The 23083-nt window shown below is 40.7% G+C and overlaps 1 protein-coding gene across 1 annotated transcript in view; it reads left to right on the plus strand.

The window, feature by feature from the left end:
• The window catches only part of RCAN2 (regulator of calcineurin 2), a 273404-nt gene that overhangs the window by 141917 nt on the left and 108404 nt on the right, over positions 1-23083 (plus strand). The window lies entirely within an intron of this gene.

A 23083-nucleotide genomic window follows, 5' to 3' on the forward strand; every position in this document is an offset into this window, starting at 1 on the left:
GGAGAGGCTTGGTTTGGAATGGCATTTATAGGAGCTTGGGGAGGCCTGCATAAAACCCTAGAGAGACTGCAGTGGAGCCTTATATGCTTCAGCGAATGGGAGAGGCTGATGGGGGCTTTAGATCCAGATTGTATAATTTATTGCCGTGGTCTTTAGCCCCCGAGCTCAGTCCTAGGAGCAGAGGGAGGTTGGGGGGTTGATGGCCTCCTCTTTCTTCTAGCTGTTGGTTCATCAGTTTTCTTTTTTTAAGATTTTTTTTTTTTATGGACCATTTTCAAAGTCTTTATTGAATTTGTTACAGTATTGTTTCTGGTATTTATTTATTTTTTTTGCAAGATATGTGGGGTCTTAGCTTACTGACCAGCGATTGAACTCACATTCCCTGCATTAGAAGGCAAAGTCTTAACTACTAGATGGCCCAGGGAAGCCCTGATCCATCAGTTTTTCCTTTAAGCTGTAGATTTGCAACACCTAGGTGAAGTCACTGGAACATGCTGGTTATAGTAGATCAGCTGAATCAAGACCTCAGGATTTTAGATTTGTGCCACTTCAAGCCCTTTCTATGAACAGAAAGGGTGACTGGCCAATTACTGTGGTTTCAGACATCCCAGTAGAGGCATACTGCAGAATTCCTGTCCCACACTGGGGAATGCCTTAGTGGTAAACCCTAATGCCCACTTTGATGTCTGTAGCTCATGGGCTTCCCTCGCGGCTCAGTGGTAAACAATCCGCCTGCTGATACAGGAGATGCAGGGTAGATTTCTGGGTCGGGAAGATTGCCTGGAGAAGGAAATAGCAACCCACTGCAGTCTTCTTGTGTGGGAAATGCCATGAACAGAGGAGCCTGCAGGCCACAATCCATGGGGTCACAAGGGTCAGACATGACTGAGCCACTAAACAGCAACCATGTAATCTTGGAGGGGTCCTTTTGAAATCTAGCTATGCTGAGATGGGTTAAACCACGTGAGAGGTAAGCGCCATGCGGTCACAGTGTAATGGAAAGTGTCTGACCCTTTCTAGAAGGCGGCGTTCGATGGGAGGAGGAGATAAGTAACAAAGAGCATCCCAGGTGTACTGTACTGAGTTCCTGAAGACCCCAGCAGGGGAGTCTGGAAGAACGGTTGCCACAGAAAAATGTCACCTATCCTTCCAGCCAGCCCTTCCTGGCTTCTCACCTGCCTCACCCTGATTATTATTTCAAAATAAGACCACTGCACTGTCAGCTCTCTGGACCGTCTAGGACTGCATGCAGGTGTATTTTGTGTTGTTCATCCATCATCATGAAAGGTATTTATTATCTGAGTCCCGCTGAATCACTGATTTTCCTGTCCATGAGCTGGCCTATTTCACCAGCTTGGCAGTGTGTGCTGTTTACTAGAGGAGCTATTACATTTCTCACCTGTGTGTCTGCTGAGAGCTGCAACTAGGAGATAAAACCTCTTGGGGTATGCAGCATCGGTACGTGAGAGATTTTCAAGGGCATGGCTTCCTTCAAATGCCTGCTTGGGAATCACAGATTAGGATCAAAATCAAAGGCCACTCTAGTTTCCCTGATGGGTTTCAGCACTCTGCCATAACAAGACATGCTCCAGGCTTGAAATGTTTTGACTAGAAAGCTAGATCATTAGCAGTTTCTACACGCTGAATTAAAACTCAGATAGCATCAAGAAAATGCTCGAAAGGGAAAGCTTTGACTGAGAATTGTCAAGTGCCAGAAGGATGTGCAACTTCCTTGGTGGCTCAGATCCACACAGTCAAAGGCTTTGGCGTAGTCAATAAAGCAGAAATAGATGATTTTCTGGAGCTCTCTTGCTTTTTTGATGATCCAGCGGATGTTGGCAATTTGATCTCTGGTTCCTCTGCCTTTTCTAAAACCAGCTTGAACATCTGGAAGTTCACGGTTCACGTATTGCTGAAGCCTGGCTTGGAGAATTTTGAGCATTACTTTGCTAGCATGTGAGACAAGTGCAATTGTGCGGAAGTTTGAGCATTCTTTGGCATTGCCTTTCTTAGGGATTGGAATGAAAACTGATCTTTCCCAGTCCCGTGGCCACTGCTGAGTTTTCCAGATTTGCTGGCATATTCCATGGGGTTGCAAAGCGTTGGACATGACCGAACGACTAAACTGAACTGAACTGAACTGAACTGAACTGAACTGGTGGCTCAGAAAGTAAAGAATCTGCCTGCAATGCAGGAGGTCTGGGTTTGATCTCTGGGACTGGAAGGTCTAGCACTGGAAACAACTGATGAAAGCTGGCAAGGGTGTATAAAGAGAGCTTTGGGGCCAAACATAGGTGGGTTAAATCCTGGCCCCACTCACCAGCTAGGTGACTCTGGGAAGGTTGTTGACCATCTCTATTTTATTCAGTAACTTCACTGCTAAGCATAATCCTATGGATATAGTGATACCAGGTAGGATGTTTGTGTGTTAACTCGTTGGAGCTCCCTGATGACTCTAAGAGATGAGACTGTTGCTGTCCAGAGGATACCAAGGTGCAGAGAGGATGATCCGCCCCCCCCCCCCAAGGGTGAGTTAGCACTCTCATGAGAGGCAGCCTGACCCATGGTCACCTGGATGGACTCCAGACTTTCTTGGGTTCAACTCCCAACTCTGCTATTAATCAGCTGAGCAAAGGGCTAGAATTGTGCCTGCTCCTTGAAGACTGCCATGTAGCATGTTACTCCGAGGAAAGCAAAATCTTCCCTCTTATCATTAACACCTGCCATGTCTGCTGATTTCAATAATTTCTGATTTCAAAAACGAGAGCCATTCAACTCAATTCCTAAAGCAGTAGTGACTCCTGGGTATCCTTTTTGGTGATTTTGTTCAGCCGGTAGCTTGCCTTAGCGTGTAAAGAATTAGATCAGTTTTCCATTGCTATTCTTGGGAGATAGAACCCAAGTGCCCAGAAATAAATGTGATTTATACCAAATGGCTCTCCTCAAATTCTGTGTCTCTGGGATCACTCATTCTCCTCCCACTGTAGAGCTGATGGGTTTGTGTGCCCCACTCCCAGGAGGACCTGCCTTCATCATGAAACAACCTTCTACATCTCAAATGCTCTCCAAACATCTCTGGTCAGCCTGCTTACCTGCTTACAAACTGAGTAAAGTCTTTTAACATCAATCATTGCTCTGAAATAGAATCTAGAAGTAGAGATGCACTTTATAATCAACATTTCTTGGTGTTTAATATCAGGTTTTTCTCCAATTTCTAGCTTTTTCTTACTTGCATTCATTCATTCAGCAAATATTTATTGAGAAGCTGCTATATGAGTGCTACACATTGTTGAATTAGATGTTGGGAATACAGTAGTGACTGCGTCCAACAGTGTTCCTGCCCTCAAAGATCTTGTATTGTAATGGGAAGCCAATAAAAAAGTAAATATATTATGTGGTCAGTGGCAATAAGGGCTGTTGAGAAACATAAAGCAGGGGAAGGTATTAGGGGATGGGAGATGCTATTTCAGATAAGATGATAAGGAAAGGCCAACCTGATATTAGAAGAGAGGCCTGAGTAAACCGAGGGAGGGAGTCATGTGAGGTTCTAGGGGAAGAGCCTGTCCAAAAGGAAGCAGTCGTGCAAAGGCCCTGGGGCAGGAATAGGTTTGCTGGGTTAAAGCAACAAGAAGAACAGCTTAAGGGCTGGGATGCAGTAAAGATACAGAAGAGCAATGGAAAACCAGGTCATATGGATCCAGGACCAGATGCAGTAAGTTCTCATAACCTGTGATGAAGATTCTGAATCTCGGTCTCTGTGATCGGGCACCACTGGGAGTTGAGAGTCGGGAATGGCATGAACTCATTGCCTTTCCAAAAGGTAGATCATTTGGCTTCTGGGTGGGAATAGATGGTCTCAGGACTAGAAGGGAAGCTAGGAGATGAGTTAGGAGGTGCTGGCCTTTGTCCAGATGAGCAAAGACAGTGGTTAGAACCAGGGTGATATGAGTGGAAGAGGCAAGAAGGGACAGGCTTGAGAGAGACTCCAAAGGTTCAGTGGGCAAGATCTGCACGTGGGTTGGATGTGGATGAGAGAGAAGGAGAGGGGTCAAGAAGGACTCACCCCAGAGTGAGCAGTGCTGTCCTTCTCTGAGATGGACATTTGTTTATTTACTTGCAACCAGGAATCCTTATTCTGTCTTTTTCTCCTCTTAGGGCTGACTGTCCTAGTCCTTTGCACATAGTCAATACACACAATAAAGCTATGAAACCAGTAAATATAATGCCTAAGATGTTTATTAGTGAGTCCATGACCCTAAATTTTACTATTTGTGAATTTGCTATATTGTTTGGGTAAAGGGGCTCATTTTCTGGCTGAATTTTCCTATTGTGAAACAGGATTCATCCTATTTGCCTTTGTCATGTAAATACAGTGTCATATACCTACCTAATAGTGGGACTATGGGCAGGGTCCTCAGTTCTCTGTTCTCTGTAGTAAGCAAGAAAAAACAGTGAAACTAATATGGGGTGAATGTTTTACTGAGGTGTCATTTCATATCAGCCTCTCAGACTTGGAAGGTTTGCCATCCCCATACCCTGCTAGTTTATTGGCAGAGTGTTAATTAAGTGTGCTTTCTTGGAAGATCTGGAAAATGCCTTAGAATCTTTCTCAATGTAGCCCTTCCAGTTGGCATTTCTACCTGATCTAATCCGATCCGCTCATCTAACTACTGAGGAAATTAAAGCCCAGAGACAGTGAATGTCTTGCTGTTGTGTGCCCTTGCAGGTGGGGTCAACACCAAAGTGTCAGCCTGAGCTCTGATTCCCAGGCCGATGTGCTTCCCAGCATATAATGACAGAGCGATAAGAGGCTTTATGTGGGGAAGGTCAGAGGGGACAGGAGGAAGCTTATGGGCTTGTGGAGGGCAGAGGGTGGGGCTCCAGAGTATAGGGGGAGGCAGGAAAGACCCTCAAAACAGTTTTGGAATAGAAAGGGGTCCGAGAGCCCACTGCCCTGAAGAGGAAAACTGTCATCTAGGGCTCTTGTTTAGCTCTCTGTCTGAAAGTGAAAGTGGCTCAGTCGTGTCCAACTCTTTGCGACCTATAGACTGTAGCCCGCCAGGCTCCTCTGTCCATGGAATTCTCCAGGCAAGAATACTGGAGTGATTAGCCATTCCCTTCTCCAGGGGATCTTCCCGAACCAAGGATCAAACCCAGGTCTCCTGCATTGTAGGCGCATTCTTTACCGTTTGAGCCACCAGGCGTTACCTCTCTGTCTACTGAAGGACAAAGAACATATCTATTAGCCTCTTTGATGCAATCAAATCATGGAGGATGTGATTCAACATACTAATCCTGGCATGGAACGTGAATTTTCTTTTGTGCCTTTTATTAAATTCTTGCAGAATTAAAAAGCACTCTCTCGTTGCCTGCTGAATCTGGCTTCAATCACCTTAGATCAACCACAAAGTGGCTGTGTAATTTCCTCAACACGTAAAGTGACACAAAGATTATGTCAGTTGTTTTACTTTATGTGCTGTCACTGGGAACCCACTCTTCATGGCTGAAAGTGATGGATGCCTTGATTTAAATCACAATATAGTATTCTACACAACTCTTCCTCATAGCCCAGCTATCTTCTCCAGACTTTGCACGATAAAATGTCTCACTTGTTTATTGTCACATGGGTTTGATTTACTCATTAATGTGTCAAGAAAGAAATTCGCCTGTTGTTATTTGGAAATGTTTCTATTAAACAGATATTTATTAATGAGACAAGCCAAATTTTGGGTGTGAGAATAATCTTTAAGTTGAACCTTCCATTGAGTGAAACTTGACTGGTTTTCATTTTAGGGGGCCTGAATTCTTTAATAGACTATTAAGCCTTTATATGCAGCTGACAATACTGATTTCAATGACTGTCTTAATTTGAGGTTTTAGTGAATTGGAATATTTTTGACAACACAGAAGGTATTATTAAAATTTAGATAGAAAAAATTTCTTTATAGAATATGCAGAAGTTACTTTTTCCTTATTTTTTTTTGTTGAGATTGTTAACAGTGTGCTTTTAAACGTAAGTTTAGATACTTTACATTTGAACTCAAGGTGTAAATCAGATTCATTCCTTGGGGTCACAGTTGGAAGAGCAGTGATTAAATCTGAAGAATTTTCATATAACTATTGTGTGTTAGTCACTCAATCGTGCCCGACTCTTTATGACACCATGGACTGCAGCCCACCAGGCTCCTCTGTCCATGAGATTTTCCAGGCAAGGATCCTGGAGTGGGTCACCATTTCCTTCTCCAGGGGATCTTTCCAACCCAGGGATCGAACTCGGGTCTCCTGCACTGCAGGCAGATTCTTTACCGACTGAGCTATAAGGTTGGTGCAAAAGTAATTGCTGTTTTGCATGGTTGAACTTTGCCATTTGATATTAGAAAACATTCTTAAATACATGTGGTTATGTTATACATCATCTCACTTTTTTTTTTTTTTTGCTGATGAATTACTACTTGCTGTGTATTTTATATAAATTTTAGACTATGGAAATGATGTTAGACAAAAGGCAAATTTGAGCGATTTTCTTACTTGAGTTCAAAATGGGTTGTAAACTGGTGGACACACCTTGCAACATCAGCAACGCATTTGGCCCGGGAACTGCTCACGAATGGATAGTGCAGTAGCGGTGGTTGAAGAAGTTTTGCCATGGAGATGAGAGCCTTGAAGATGAGGAGCATAGTGGCTAACCATCACAAGTTGGCCAACTGAGAAAAGCATCATCAAAGCTGATCCTTTTACAGCTACCCAAGAAGTTGCTGAAGAACTCTGTGTCAACCATTCATTCAGTGTTTGAAGCTAACTGGAAAGGTGAAAAAGCTCGATCAGTGGGTGCTTTATGAGCTGACCACAAATAAAAAAAATCGTCGTTTTGAAGCATCATCTTCTCTTTTTCTATGCAACAACAACCAACCATTTCTCGATCAGATTGTGACGTGTGATGAAAAGGATTTTATATCAAAACTGACGATGACAAGCTCAGTGGTTGGACCGAGAAGAGGCGCCACAGCACTTCCCAAGGCCAAACTTGCACCACAAAAAGGTCATGGTCACTGTTTGGTGGTCTGCTGCCTGTCTGATCCACTGCGTTTTCTTAATTCTGGTGAAACCATTACATCTGAGCAAATCAGTGAGATGCACCACCAAAAAAACTGCAACGCCTGCAGCCAGTATTGGTCAACAGAATGGGCCCAATTCTCCATCACAACATCTGACTGCATGTCTCACAACCGATGTTTCAAGAGTTGAACGAATCGAGCTACGGATTCTTGCCCCACCCACCATATTCACCTGACCTCTCGCCAACAGACTACCACTTCTTTAAGCACCTGGACTATTTTCTGCAGGGAAAACACTTCCACAACCAGCAGGAGGCAGAAGTTGCTTTCCAAGAGTTTGTCGGATCTCAAAGCATGGATTTTTACACTATTGGAATAAACAAAAAATTCTCATTGGCAAAGATGTTCTGATTGCAATGGTTCCTATATTGATTAATAAATATGTGTTTGAGCCTAATTATAATGTTTTTAATTCAGGGTCCAAAACCACGATTACATTTGCACCAACATAATAATAACCAATGTCATCTGCTCATATTGTGACCCAAAGTGAAAGGCATGGTGTTGGGAGAAGGGAGATGCAGATTTCAGATTTAATTCTATCACTAACCTGATACATGACCTCATGTACATTATACATTTCTAGCCAGGAAAAGAGCTCAAATTTCCCATCTGTAAAATACAGGTATGAAAGTGAAAGTGTTAGTCTCTCAGTCGTGTCCGACTCTTTGCGACCTCATGGACTATAGCCCACCAGGCTCCTCTGTCCATGGGATTCTCCAGGCAAGAATACTGGAGTGGGTTGCCATTCCCTTCTCTAGGAGATCTTCCCAACTGAGGGATCGAACCTGGGTCTCCCTCACTGTAAGCAGATTCTTTACCATCTGAGCAACCAGGAAAGCCTGCAAAATACAGGCAGAGGATTGATTAATTTTGAACATTCTTCAGTGAATTATCATTCTGTGAAATACAGTGTTAGGTTATCCGAATTTGTCTTTATACAACAGTTTAGGTTTTTTCTCATATTGAATTATTATTTCATTCTGTATTATCAATATTAGTTTGTCACATTATTATCATTTTATCTTGTTATTAAAGTGACACATTCACATTGCAGATGATTTGGAAAATACAGCAAACAAGCAAACAAAAAAAAACCTCAAAAATTACTGGTCCCTTCAATCCAGAGTTAAGCACTGCTAATATTTTATTGTATTTCTTTTCAGGCTTTTAATATGTAAGCATGTTACATGTACTAATGGGACCAGAGTACATTTTTTTTTTTTACTTCTATCTTCCCTATGGTATTAATTCCTTTGAGAACTTATTTTTAATAGATACATAATGTCTTATACTATAGATTTATCATAATTTATTTAACTAGTCCCTAATAGTTCAACAGATGCCTTTCACTGTTATAACACATGTTATAACATATGCACATAAATATTTATCTATATCTCTGATGATTTATTTGAAGAGATTTCTAAACATATTACCAGTAAAAGAGTATGTATATTTATTAATATCTTTAACAAATCTTGGCATTAGAACTGTGTGGCCCTCATCAAACAAGTTGGCAAGTATTCCATCCTTCTCTATTCTCTGAAAGATTTTGTGTAAAATTTGTGCTTATTTTATTGATTTTATTTGTTGTTTCAACATTGGCATTTAACATTTTGTGTTTCTCTCAAGCAAGGCTTTATCTGTATCCTACAAATGTTGATATATTGTTTCATCATCATTTGGCTTAAGTATTTTTAAAATTTTCCTTTAGATTACTGCTTTGACTGAGGATTATTCAGAAAAGTGTTATTTCCAAATACTTGGGAGTTTCTAGATGTCTTATTTTTATTGACCTCTAATTTAATTTAATTGCAGTGAAAGAACGTGTTCTTCATCAGTGGTTATCAAAATTTTGGATCTCAACATGTTTACACTCTTAAAATTTATTGAAGACCCAAAGAGCTGTCGTTTATGTGGGTTGCATCTACATATATTGACCATATTAAAAATTAAAGCTGGGATGTTTTTTCTAATTTCTTAAATAATTTAAAAAATAGCATTTTTAAAATGTATTTTATTGAAATATAGTTGATTTGCAATGTTGTGCTACTTTTCTGCTGTATAACAAGTTAATTCAATTCTAAATGCATATATATATATAAATATACATTCTTAAAAATAACATTTTAATGTAAATAACGTTTTTTACTGAAAAACCGAATTTCCCAAAGCAGAAAAAAAACTAATGAACAGAATGAGATTGCTTTGTATTTTTTCAGACCTCTTTGATGTCTGAAAACAACTGGATTTTCATATTTACTTCCTCATTCAATCTGTTGTGATGTCAGAGGTCATTCAGCCTCTGGAAAATTCCACTGTATACTCCTGAGAGAATAGAATGAAAAAGGCAAATAATGTCCTAATATTTTGAAAATACTCTTGACCTTATGGCGGTCCTAAAATGATCTCCAGGATGCTATGGACCTGGAGGTTTTGAGAACCTCTGATCTACATGAATTTGATCCTTTTGAGTTTATTGAGACTTATTTTAAAATCTAGTGTGTGGTCTGTCATGGCAAATGTTCTGTGTGCATCTGAAAAGAATGCATTCTGCAGCTGCTGGGTACAGTGTTCTATAAATGTCAATTAGGTCAAACTGGTTTGTAGAGTTGTTCCAATGTTCTTTCTTTATTTATTTATGTGCCTGAACCTCACGGCATGTGGGATCTTAGTTCCCCAATGTCAAACATTAGCCCCCTGCAGGGGAAGCCTGGAGTCTTAACCAATGGACCACCAGGGAAGTCCCCCAATGTTCTTAATTATTACTGACTTTTTAATTTTTCCTATCAGTTTTTGAGAAGGAGGTATTAAAATATCCAACTGTGATTGTAGATCTATATTTTTCCCTTTAGTTTTGTCAAATTCTGCTTCATGTGTTTTTAATTTTTGATATTGTGTTCACATCTGAGATTGTCGTGTTGATTTTAAAATTATAACATATATAATCTTATCTCTGGTAATTCTTTTTATCCTAAAGACAAAAAGATGTGACATTAATTGAGACCTATTTTAGTGTCTGTCATGGCAAATGTTCTGTGTGCGTCTGAAAAGAATGCATTCTGCAGCTGCTGGGTACAGTATTCTATGATATTACTATAGATGCACCAGCAGGAAGTTTCTTATGCTTACTGTTTGCATGGTTTCTATTTTTCTAATCTTTTACTTTTAAGAAGTTTGTCCAGATGATGCTAGTGGTAAAGAATCTGCCTGCCAATGCAGGAGATGCAAACGACATGGGTTCAGTCCCTGGGTCGGGAAGATCCCTGAAGTAGGAAATGGCAATCTACTCCAGTATTCTTGTCTGGAAAATAATGGACTGAGGAGACTGGTGGGTACACTCCATGGGATCGTAGAGAGTCAGTCAGACACAACTGAGCACACACACACACATAGAGAGTGAGAGAGAAATCTTCCTTTCTTGCTTTTTATCTAATCTGATAATTTCTGTCTTTTAATTAAAGTGTTTACAATCCATTTACATTTAAAGTAATTATCAATATGTTTGGGTTTTAGTCTACCATCTTGGCATTTGTTTTCTATTTGATCCATCTGGATTATGTTTGTCTGTTCCTCTTTTTCTGCCTTCTCTTGGGTGAATCAATTGTTTTTTTAGTATTCCATTTGATTCCCTTCTGTGGACTTTTTAGCTAGTCTTCTTTCTGTTACTTTTAACGGTTACTTTGGCCTGGAGACAGCAATATGCATCTTGAATATATGACAATCTACCTTCAGCTAATATTCTACAACTTAAAAGTAAGAACATCACAACAATCTGGTTTCTTTCTCCTTTACCCAATCTTTGTGCTTTTACAGTCACATATTTAACTTTTACCTATGCTATGGACCCCACAATCTGTTATTGTTATTTTATGTTAAATAATTGATATTCTTTTAAAGAATTTCAAAATAAATGTAGTAAGAATGTCTTGTATGTTTATCTACAAATTTATCCTTTCTAGTGTCCTTGGTCTATTTCTGCCATTCTTAGTTTCTACTGGGGGTTATTTCCCCTCAGGAGAAAGAATTTTTTTATCACTTCTAATAGTTCAGGTATGCAGTAAATGGATTTTCTTGTGCTTTTTCTGTTGAATATGGTTTTTTTGTTTAACAACTTTATGGGGCAAAAATTATATACATAACTTCATCCGTTTTTAAGCATACAATTCAATAGTTATTAGTAAACTTTCAGAACTATACAAGCATCACCATAATTCAGTTTTAGAATATTTCCATCCCCTCAAAAAGTTTTTTATGCCCATTTGCAGGCAACTCTCTTTTTCACCCACACCTGCAGGCAAACATCAAACTACTTTTTTGGCCATTTCATATAAATGGAATCATATATAATATGATCTTTTGTTTCTTTTCATTTAGCATAATGTTTGTGAGGTTTATCCATGTTACGACATGTCAGTAGTTTATTCGTTTTTAAGCATTTTAATGTGTGAATATACATTTTGATTTTCCATTCACCAGTTAATTGTATTGTTTCCACTTGGGGCCTATTATAATAACACTACTATGAGCATTTTTATACAAGTCTTCTTGTCAACATAGGTCTTGATTACTATGGGTAATCAAGTAGTGGGATTACTGGGTCTTATTTTAATTGTATGTTTAACTTCTTAAGACACTTTCAAACTGTTTTCCCAAGTGCCTGCACTATTTTACATTCTCAGAAGCAACAGAGAAGGATTTGCTTTCATATTTGAAAGCTGTTTTTGCTGGATATCGAAATCTTGGTTGATAGTTTGTTGTTTTTCTTTCTTCGCAGTAAATATGTTGTATTTTTTTTGTATCACGACCAGAGTGAGCGTGTGTGTGCTCAGTTGCATAGTCACATCCAGCTCTTTGTGGCCCCGTGGACTGTAACCCGCCAGGTTTCTCTGCCCATGAAATTTTCCAGGCAAGAATATTGCAGTAGGGGGCCATTTCCTACTCCAGGGGATCGTCCCGATCCAGGGATTGAAACTGCATGTCTTGCGTCACCTATATTGGCAGGGAATTCTTTACCACTAGTGCCACCTTGGAAGCCCAATTTTGGCCATTATTGTTTCACGAAAGAAATCAGTCTTAATTCCTGTTCTTGTAATATCTCTTTTTCCTCTTCCTGCTTTTAATGCCTTCTCTTTAATTTTGAATTTTAGGAATTTATCTGTGATATGTCCAGCTTTGGTCTTCTTAGGGTTTAATGAACTTCTTGAATTTATACACTGGCATTTTAGTTGATTTGGAGAAAATCTCGGCCATTATCTATTTACAGGGCTCCCCAGGTGGCTCAGATGGTAAAGAAACCATGTATAATGCAGGAGACATGGGTTTGACCCCTGGGTTGGGAAGATCTCCTGGAAAAGGGAATGACTATGTTTATTCTACATTATCCTTTCTCCTACTCTGGGGACTCTAATTATGCATCTGTTAAAGTATATTATCCCACAGATCTCTTTTGCCTTATTCTAGTTTTTGTCTGGATAAAGTAGTGACTTTACTGACTTACTCTTTGTCTGGGGCTCTTTGGTATTCTAACCCATTATTCCAGCCCACATAAAACCATAAAAGTTTGCTAGGAACCCATCTGGTTCCTCCTTTCACCTGTCTCTAGTGAATTCTTCTTTCTCTCACTATTACTCGAAAGGTAAAAACAGACATGCCTCTCTTCTCTCATGAGAAGAGCTTTTTGCTATATGGAAGTTAGTTCACTTAGTTTTCTTTTTCCTCAGTTCTCTTAGGGGGTTTTAAAAATCTGTGATTGTGTCATTCATATTCTTTTTGAGAGACTAGCATAATGGTTTCCTGCAACTTTCTACCTTTAACCAGAATGGAAGTTTCTATGTGCTTCATATATTTTTTAAAGCCTCCTTCATTTCAGAAAGATGATTCCAAGTTATATTTTCACCAACGGAGTATTGAAAACTCCATATATGCCAAAAATAGTAACACTAGAATTTCAAATGCATGTCCCAAAGTCATGCTTCATGAAAACTTCCTCTTTGATAAATTTACCTATGATTCTATTAGAAATCTGCATTTTTCTCCATCTCTACATACCATGTATCCCAGAGACACAGCACAAAGAAAGCTGTTCCCAATGCACATTTTTTACAACTTTTTATTTTATATTAGAGTATAACTGATTGACAGTGCTATGATGGCTTCCAGTGAACAGTGAAGGGACACAGCAGTACATATCATGTATCCATTCTCCTCCAAACTCCCCTCCCATCCAGGCAGCCCCATAGCATTGAACAGAGTTCCTTGTGCTTTACAGTAGGTCCTTGTTGATTGTCCATTTTAAATATAACAGTATGCATTTTAAAATTCTTTTGAATAGTATTTGTCCTGAGACTCTTTCTCCTTACCTATTTTGATGAAGTAGTATGGCTTGCCTGAAAAGTAACCTGAAAATCTCTTCCCCCTTGTTGCCTTGAGCCTAGAGAAAATCCTCTATTGCCAGCTTCTTAGTTTCTCTCCTCTTGACTCTCCAGCTCTATGGAAACACTCAGATGATATATGGTTGCCAAAGAAAGAGTTTGAGTTCTCAGAACTTTGGAAATTTCCAAAGGTATTGCCTTGCCCGACAGACACACCCCACCCAAAGCCCAATCTAGGTGGTACAAATATGGATAATCAGCCTGCCATCTGATGCTAGAAACTTCCCTTTTGTGCATTTCCACGTGGCATCTTTTTTTTCTTCTCCAACATTTTAAGAGATTTCTTAACAGTTTGTAACTGGGGTATGGTTGCTTTACAATGTTGTGTTGGTTTCTGCTACACAACAGTGTGAACCAGTCATAATTATATATGTATCCCCTCGCTTTTGAGCCTCCGTCACCCCTCTAGGTCACAGAGCACCATGCTGGGTTCCCTGTGCTATGTAGCAGCTTCCCACTAATTATCTATATGTACATGGTAGTGTACATACGCCAGTGCTACTTTCTCAGTTTATCCTTCTCTCTGTGTGTCTACAATTCCATTCTCTATGTCTGTGTCTCCATTTCTTCTCTGCAAATAGGTTCATCAGTACCATTTTTCTAGATTCCATATATATGTGTTAATAGGCAATATGTGTTTTTCTCTTTCTGACTTACTTCACTCTGTATAACAGGCTCTAGGTACATCCACTTCACTACAGCTGACTCAAATTTGATCTTCTCTATGATCGAGTAATATTCCATTGTATTCCACATGGCTTCTTAACTCACTTTGCCTTCTTCTGTCCTAGCTATTATTTAATATTTATTTATTATTTATTTGGCTGTGTCAGGTCCTAATTGCTACATTGAGGATGTTTGATCTTCATTCTGCATGTGAACTGTTAGTTGCAGCATGTGATATCTAGTTCCCTGACCAGGGATCAAACTCAAGACTCCTGCATTGGGAGCACGGAGTCTTAACTACTGGACCACCAAGGAAGACCCTGACCTAGCTTTTGATTTACCAAAACCTCTTCTTGAAAAAGGAGGGAAAATAAAAGAAATACAGATTGTGAAGGAAGACTTACTTTTTCATATGCCTTCCTTCCTAGGCTGGCCCTAGAGCGGTTAGAAATACAGAGAATCTTCTTAAAGTACAGGCATTAGCAGTCTGTAGCTTGCCAAAATCCCGTGATGTAATCATAATGTCCTTCTAGTTATTTCTAATTTGTGTTTCTTACACATAACCCTGATGATTTATTTATTTGAAATCTCACCGATCGTAATCAGCATGTATGACTAATTCGGCTATTTTTTAAAATTATGAATTTTCACCAGGAAACCTTCTCTGATCTTATTCATTTGATCTTCTCTGCTTTTCGGCTCTTCTCAAGCTCCATTTATTGCCTTGGTCTCTGTCTTGACATAGACTAACCATGATGGATCAAATAACAATGTGATTACCTGCTCATTTGCTAATTTAAGACATTCAAATTCAATTTAAAATGAAAGATTTTCCACATTTCAGGATTAAATCATCTTACTTCTGGTCGTATCCCCATTTGGTATTCGATTCTGTTTAAAATTGGATTTCACATTCTCAGCGCATACTTCAACATGGACGCGTAGCTGCCTTTTCTAGCCAATATGCTCTCAAGTCTTAGGGGCTTGCAGGAAGAGAGGTTTGTTTCCAACTGATGTAAAACCCCATTGGCAGTGTGATGGGGAAGAGGAAGAAGGAAATAGGAGTGTGATCCATGCAGTCATTCAGAGACCTAAGCTAATAAAGACTCCATCATCTTCAACTCCAAAGATCAAGTTGAAGAAAAGAAATGAGTTCAGCTGGAGGTTCTTATGGGCCAGGCCTGTAAGTGGCATTCCTCCTGTTCCCATTCCATTGGACAGAACTCAGGCAGACTGGAAATCGTAGCCCCAATTGGGAAACCACTTTCCAGAAACAGCTCCGTATTGTGGAAGGAGCACAAGGCTCAGTGGACTTTCGGCCATCTCTCCTTATATACATAAGTATGTCTGAGGCTTCTGGTCTTCCTAGGTAGTGCTAGTGGTAAAGGACCCCCCTGACAATGCAGGAGACTTAAGAGACACCGGTTCAATCCCTGGGTTAGGAAGATCCCCTCAAGGAGGAAATGGCAACCCTCGCCATTATTATTGCCTGGAGAATCCCATGGACAGAGGAGCCTGGTATGCTACAGTCCATAGGGTTGCAAAAAGTCAGACATGACTGAAGCAACTCAATATATATATCATATATGTCTGAGGCTTCATGGCTATGCTTCTTATTAGTTCTTCCAGTTTACATCTCTAGAACTCTCAAAACTTGATGAGTGGTGGGGTAGGAAACTTTATGCTAAGCACCAAAGACTAAAGCTGACAGAGCCACTACTCAGATAGATGACTCAAAAATAACCCATTCATGAAAAGAAGTGGGGATGGCCTCAGCTCATCTTGTCTTTTATTCATACATTCTTTCATTCACTGATCAGACATCGTCTTGATTGCATGCATTATTCCTGGCAACGTGCTAAGTGCTGAGGACACAATAAAACATTTAAACCCTACAGAGAGACAAGAGCTATAATGGATTTATGTGCATTATGTATGTGGAAGTAATATGCATTATTTTAGTGGAGAAAGCTTGCCTTCCACTAACGTAGTGCTAGAAATTCCCACCACAAGGTCTCAGAAGCCTATTTGTCCATTAGATTTCCAACATTCCCTTACTAGAATCCCTTGCATATTTGCTGCCCCGGTTCCAACTTTAAGCTCAGCTCTCATGACTTTCCAGGCGGCCCTAGTGGTAACGAACCCGCCTGCCAGTGTAGAAGACTTAAGAGACATGGGGTTCATTTCCTAGGTCAGGAAGATCGCCTAGAGAAGGAAATGACAACCACCTTCAGTATTCTTGCCTGGAGAATCCCATGGGCAGAAGAGACTTGCAGGCTACCGTCCATAAGGTGCACAGAGTCGGGCATGACTAAAGTGACTTAGCACACAGCACGCACTCATGGAGACGGGGATGACAGAGGATGAGATGGTTAGATGGCATCACTGACTCAATGGACATGAGTTTGAGCAAGCTCCAGGAGTTGGTGATGGACAGGGAAACCTGGCGTGCTGCAGTCCATGGGGTCGCAAAGAGTCAGACACGACTGAGCGACTGAACTGACTGACACACTCATAGAAAGAATATAATTTTTCTGAGTAGAAAATTTTCCCTGGCCACAGATTTTCTGCAGGATGAATTCAATGGCTGTAAAATTAGAGAGAGAAAGAGCCAAGAAGCTACTGTTGTAGCCTCCACTGGGTCACTCTTCCTATGGAATAAAGTTTAAATTTCTACCAGTAACTCACAAAGCTCTTCATGGTCAGGCCCCTGCCTAGCAGTCTAGCTGCATTTTCTATGGCTCCCCACTTTTAATCCCTCACCCCATCTGCAATTTCATGTGCAGCAATCCTGGGCCACTCACTGTCTTACCTTACCACATCAGCCCAAGCCCCTACCTATGCTTAAAATGTCATCTCCCTACTTGTCTGCCTGTCTGGATAACTAGAAAACTGCTTATTTTTCAAAGTTTAGCAAAACATTCCTTTCTCAGGGAAAGCTTTTCTAATGCCTGTTGCGTATGGCAAACTTATACTTCTCCTGTGCTCATAGTATACCTTGTATCAACATCATCTGTAGAAATACATCACATCATCATATCCTGTATCATATCATGTCAGTCATATTGTGATTCTTTACTCCCTTTACAATGGACCTCCTTGGGGAAAAGGATGATAACTCGCCATCTTTCTATGGCCAGTGCCTCTCTGTGTCCTGGGTCCATAGTGTATTCACTAGCCATTGGATGGATGGATGGATGGATGGATAAGGATGAATGGATGGGCAAATGACTTCCTCATTGTGAAACAGTACCTATTGTGAAGTTTAAATGCCATAATGCTCATGAATTTTTGCAGAGTGACTCCACAAGTTTTGTCCTAAGTTAGTGATGGTGTAATGGGATGATAACTTTCAAGTTTCAACTGAGGTGTGATAAAACAGGAAATATGACATTTCGAACAGAGGTAGGTAGCACACCAACATGTGGATTTTCAAAGCAGGAGGCAGGAAACTAGTTAGATCGCTCTGAAGTCTGAAAGGAGGGATTGATAGGGAGAAGCAAGTGGAGATGGAAAGGTGGTTCTGTGAGCAGATTTTCTTAAGAGAACTCCATCCTGGGACTCCTGCTGTTACCTCAAGAGGGAGGGTTAGAGGCTGGCAGCTCCCTCACCTCACGTCTAATCATGGGGAGGAGGGTTCCCATGGGACAGTTCAGAGACCTGAAAATGTGGTTCCTGATGCGTGACTCCCACCTTGGAGTCATCTGTTATGCTAGGGCTGTGTGTGTGTGTATGTGTGTGTGTGAGAGAGAGAGCACTGGGACTTTTTTGATTGTTAGAGACAGAAAAAATATCTGAATAAGTTTGGGGAAAACAGGGAGGCATGGGCTGGGATAATATTAAGATATGGAACATCACCAAGGGAAGAGCTGACTGAGGAGATCCATGGAAGGACAGGTGCCCTGGGCCTTGGGAACAGCTGGAAGCCAGGGCTCCAATGCTTCTAAGATTTCCTCCACTTTTTCTTTCAGTTTCTGTCTGAAAGTGACTTTATGGTGAAAAGAGCATGGCCAGATACAGTCCTGAGCTTCTGTCACTGCAGGGGAGTTTCTACCAGCCTTATGGGTATATCCTGAGGACAAAAAGAGCTGGGGGAAAATCTTAACTTTTTCCTAGTGATTATTTTGATTCTGAAGCTGCTGTGTATTGTAGTATGGAATAAGGCGCATGAGTAATTCTATGACTGGTAAGAAACAAGATATTTGATGTGGAAGAGAGAGGATACAGATGTGAGATTTAAAAATTCTGGATTTGATTTTGAATTATCAGTCTGAACTCATGATGCATGTCATCTTTAAAACATATTATGGACATGAATTCGAGCAAAGTCCAGGAGATAGGGAAGGACAGGGAAGCCTCACTGTCCATGGGGTAGCAAAGAGTTGGATACAACTTAGCAGCTGAATAGCAACAACAGCACATTCAACTATACTTCAATTAAAAAATAAGTTTTAAAAAGTTTAAAAGTAAGACATTATTTAAAAAGTAAATAAATAAAACACATTATATATTTTCTAGCTCAGGCCACTAAGAAGTCTTGTAAATAATAACCGACTCAGTGCAAAGAACATCGCAAAGTCTACAGATTATGATCTTGAAATATGTTGAAATACTAAATGAAACTGAGAAAGAAATGGCTGATTCCTTATCTGGGGCAGGAAATGGACAGGATGAGTCTGGAACATCTTGTTCTGCCAGATGGTGAGGTAACCCTCAAAGACGACTGAGATTGTGTCAAAAGGACACAGAAGCCAACCTGATTATACTCTCACCAGCAATTTAAGCATCAATAAGATAAAAGGACAGTGGATTTAAACCCATCAAGTCTGTTTAGTCTATGAGTTCATGATGATGCTTAATAAAGTAAAAAATGTTCAGTGGTCTTCTTTGAAGGATAATGGGAAGCAAGTCATTAAAAAGAAAAAAAGCTAGTTAATAAAGGAAAAGAATCAAGTGTGTATTTTGTCTGTCTTACAAAACACACATGCAGGATAAGTCCATGGTAGATGGGAAGTAGTTCCTTGTGATGGAAGTATTCCATGAGTGAATGAAGTGAAAGTGTTAGTCCCTCAGTGTGTCCAACCCTTTGGGACCTCATGGACTGCAGCCCACCAGGCTCCTCTGTCCGTGGGATTCTCCAGGCAAGAATACTGGAGTGGGTAGCCATTTCCTTCTCCAGGGAATCTTCGTGATCCAGGGATTGAGCCTGGGCCTCCACATTGCAGGCAGATTCTTTACCATCTGAACCACCGGGGAAGTCCTGAGGGAAAACCATCATTCTGAAACTTCTAATGAAAGAGTGAATCTAGGCATTGAGTATAAATGATTGCTAATGCCACAGAAAGAGATGGTCAGACATTACCTATCCACTAATTACACCAATTACCTACCCACTAAGTGCACAACACTATCCATGAAGGAGTCTTGCCAACCCAAACCTATCAAGGCTCAGGATCTAATTAGTGGGACCAACAGGTAAAAGAGAAACCAGTTGAATGACACTATGAACTGCAAGGAGATCAAACCAGTCAATCCTAAAGGAAATCAACCCTGAATATTCATTGGAAGGATTGACGCTAAAGCTGAAGCTCCAGCACTTTGGCCACCTGACACAAAGAGTCAACTCATTGGAAAAGACCGTGATGCTGAGAAAGATTGAAGGCAAAAGGAGAAAGAGGCAGCAGAGGATGAGATGGTTAGATTCCATCACCGACTCAATGGACATGAATTTGAGCTAACTCCAGGAGATAGTGAAGGACAGGGGAGCCTGGCATGCTGCAGTCCACGGGATCAAGAAGAATCAGACACAACTTAGCAACTGAACAACAGCAACAAATGTGGAATTAATCAAGAAAATCCAGACTGGGGAGAATCCTAAAGGACAAATAACATGATTCCATCATCAGCAACAGCAAACTATAAGGAAGGAAAAAGAAGACATGGAGGAGGACTCTACAGATTAAGACACATGAAAGATACAGTAGTTTAGATCCCAATTTAAGTAAGTGGTGTGTGCTGAGTGCGTAGGCTCTCAGTCTTGTCAGATTTTTTGGGACCCCGTGGACTGTAGCTTGCCAGGCTCCTCCGTCCATGGAATTATTCCCAAGAATACTGGAGTGGATTGCCATTTCCTTCTCCAGGAGATCTCCCCGACCCAGGGATCAAACCAATGTCTCCTGTGTCTCCTGCATTGCAGGCAGATTCTTTACCCACTGCACCATCAGGAATTTAAGTAAAGGAAATGTTAAGTAAAGGAAGGACTGAAGGAAGGGACAGCAGGATGGGACCAGACAGTGGCTAGAGAGGGACCAGGAAGGGAAGAGAACATTTGTAGTATCGTGAGAGAAATGTGAACCCTAGTAGGACATGTGATGGTACTAAGGAACTAGTCTTGCTTTCAGGAGTGTGTGTGATAAGTATTGTGATTTCAAAAAATGAGCCCTTGTCTTTTAGAGATAGACAGTGAAAAGTTTACAGATGAAATGATACAATGTCACAATAACAGAGAGTGTGAGCTCTCAGGGACAAGGAACACTGGTGCTCAGACTGGAACTTGCAGCAGACTTACCTAGAGGTCTGGTTAAAATGTAGATACTGGTCCAGCCCACCCAATCTTGGATGTGGCTCAAGAATTTGCCTTTCCTCAAACTGAACTCTGCTCAATATTATGTGGCAGCCTGGAAGGGAGGGGAGTCTGTGGGAGAATGGATACATGGATATATATGGTTGGGTCCCTGTTGCTATTCATCTGAAGCTGTCACAATGTTTTTAATTGGCTGTATTGTTGTTGATTTAGTCACTGAGTCGTGTCTGACTCTTTTACAACCCCTTGGGCTGTAGTCTCCAGGTTCCTTTGTCCCTGGCATTTTCCAGGCAAGAATACTGGAGTGGGTTGCCATTTCCTTCTCCAGGGATCTTCCTGACCCAGGGATCAAACCTGAGTGTCCTGCATTGTCAGGCTGGTTCTTTACCACAGAGCCCCCAGAGAGGCCCAAAGGAACTTTAAGGTCAAACAAACCCAGATTTTAATCCAGGCAATCCATTATCAGCTATCCCTCAATACAAATAAAAAATTAAAAAAAAAAAGAATTTGCCTTTCTAACAAATTCCCAGGTGCTGTTGATACTGTTGGTCTGGGGACCACGCTCTGCCAGGAAGCAAGGTTGGTCCCACGCTATTGTTGTGGTTAGGTGGTGGGTATTTGAAAGCTCATCATAGTGTTCTCTCAACTTTTGAATACATCTGAGTTTTTAACAATAAACATTAAAAGCAAACTCAAGTGATCCAGAAGGATACACAGAGGGATCAAAGCCTCTGGCAACCCATAGCTGTGATGGGAATATCTGTGCCCATAAGCAAATAAGATTTGGCTGCTGGTTTGGGGATTGGAAGGTCCCCATCTCTTCTTGCCCACTTGGGGCTTAGTACCTGAGCTCAGCTGTCAATCCATGTATCCTCCTGTGAGGCCCTTCCTAACTCCAGATCCGGAGACATGCCTGTGTGTCTGAGTCCTTCTACTTGCCTCTTTAGATTAACTTATTTCTTTATTCACTCACACTTCAGACAATACCGAGAGTACCTAAGTGTCAGGAACTTTTCTAGCCTCTAAGAATACAGCAGAGAACAGGATAAACAAACCCTCTGCTTTTGTGGAGATGACATTTTAGTTGGGGTTGTAGAGAACAAGTCAAGAAATAAGTGAATAGTTTCAGACAGTGGGAAGTGCTATGAATAAAATTAGAAAGAAGATGCTGGATAGTGTTTGAGTCTGTGTGTGTGTGTGTGTGTGTGTGCGCGTGCACACGTGCGCATGCATGCTCACACACATGCATGCACACAGGACACACATATTTTTATTTAGGTGATCAGGGAAGACTTCCCCAAGGAGATGACCTCTGAGCTGAGATGAGCATGGTAAGAAGGAGCCAGCCATGCAGAGATCTAGAAATTTTTTGACAAAGGCAATAGCAAATGCAATATCCTGAGATCAGCAAGAGCTTGGCATTTTTTTTTTTTTTTAATCCAAAGAAGACCAGTTAATCTAGGATGTGGAGAGGATGGGGAGAAATGATGGGCTGAGATGGGAAAGCAGACAGGAGCCAGGGTTCATAGGACCTTGTAGCCATAGCCCAGTGCTTATATACAGGCTGCCAGTCATCCCCCAGCCATCAAAAATACCTTCTATCTAGAGAAATAGGGCATGATTTTAACAGGGAAGTGCCCTAGGGATTCTGATCTATAGGAAAGCGTTTTGTGTAAACAGTTGAATAGTGCAATATAGCCAATTTGTTGAACCAACCTATTAAAAATCCAATAATTTTATTTTAAAATCACTACTTGCTCTCGATGCCTATAATTTCACCCTAAAAACACTATTTACTCAGTATAAAATTTGATCTCCTATAATACCGAACTGGCCAAAAAGTTCATTCATTTTTTTCCTGCAGCAACCTATGGACAAACCTGAATGAACTTTTTGGCCAACCTAATATTACCCATCATGCAGATTCCTCTATGACAGGTAATACTATAAGTTAGCAGTCATTTCATGCTAACAGCAATGAATTGAGAACTGTGTCCTTGAAAAGATATTTTCAAAGAGGAAAGTATAAAGTTAGTGGACTCAGAAGTACAAGAAAGAGTCTCCAGGAAAGAAGCAAACTGAAAAGGAGAAACTGAAGTTGCATCAGAAAAAAATATCTATTTTTTTAAAAAATATTTTTAATGTATTGTTTATTTTTGGCCGTGCTGGGTCTTGGTTGCTGCGCAGGCTTTTCTCTGGTTGCAGGGAACAGGGCCTTCTCATTTGGAGGCCTCTCCTGTTGCAGGGCACAGGCTCAAGGGTGCGCGGGCTTGTTTAGGCTC

The sequence above is a fragment of the Odocoileus virginianus genome, chromosome 27 (genome assembly GCF_023699985.2).
Source record: "Odocoileus virginianus isolate 20LAN1187 ecotype Illinois chromosome 27, Ovbor_1.2, whole genome shotgun sequence".
Lineage (NCBI taxonomy): Eukaryota > Metazoa > Chordata > Mammalia > Artiodactyla > Cervidae > Odocoileus > Odocoileus virginianus.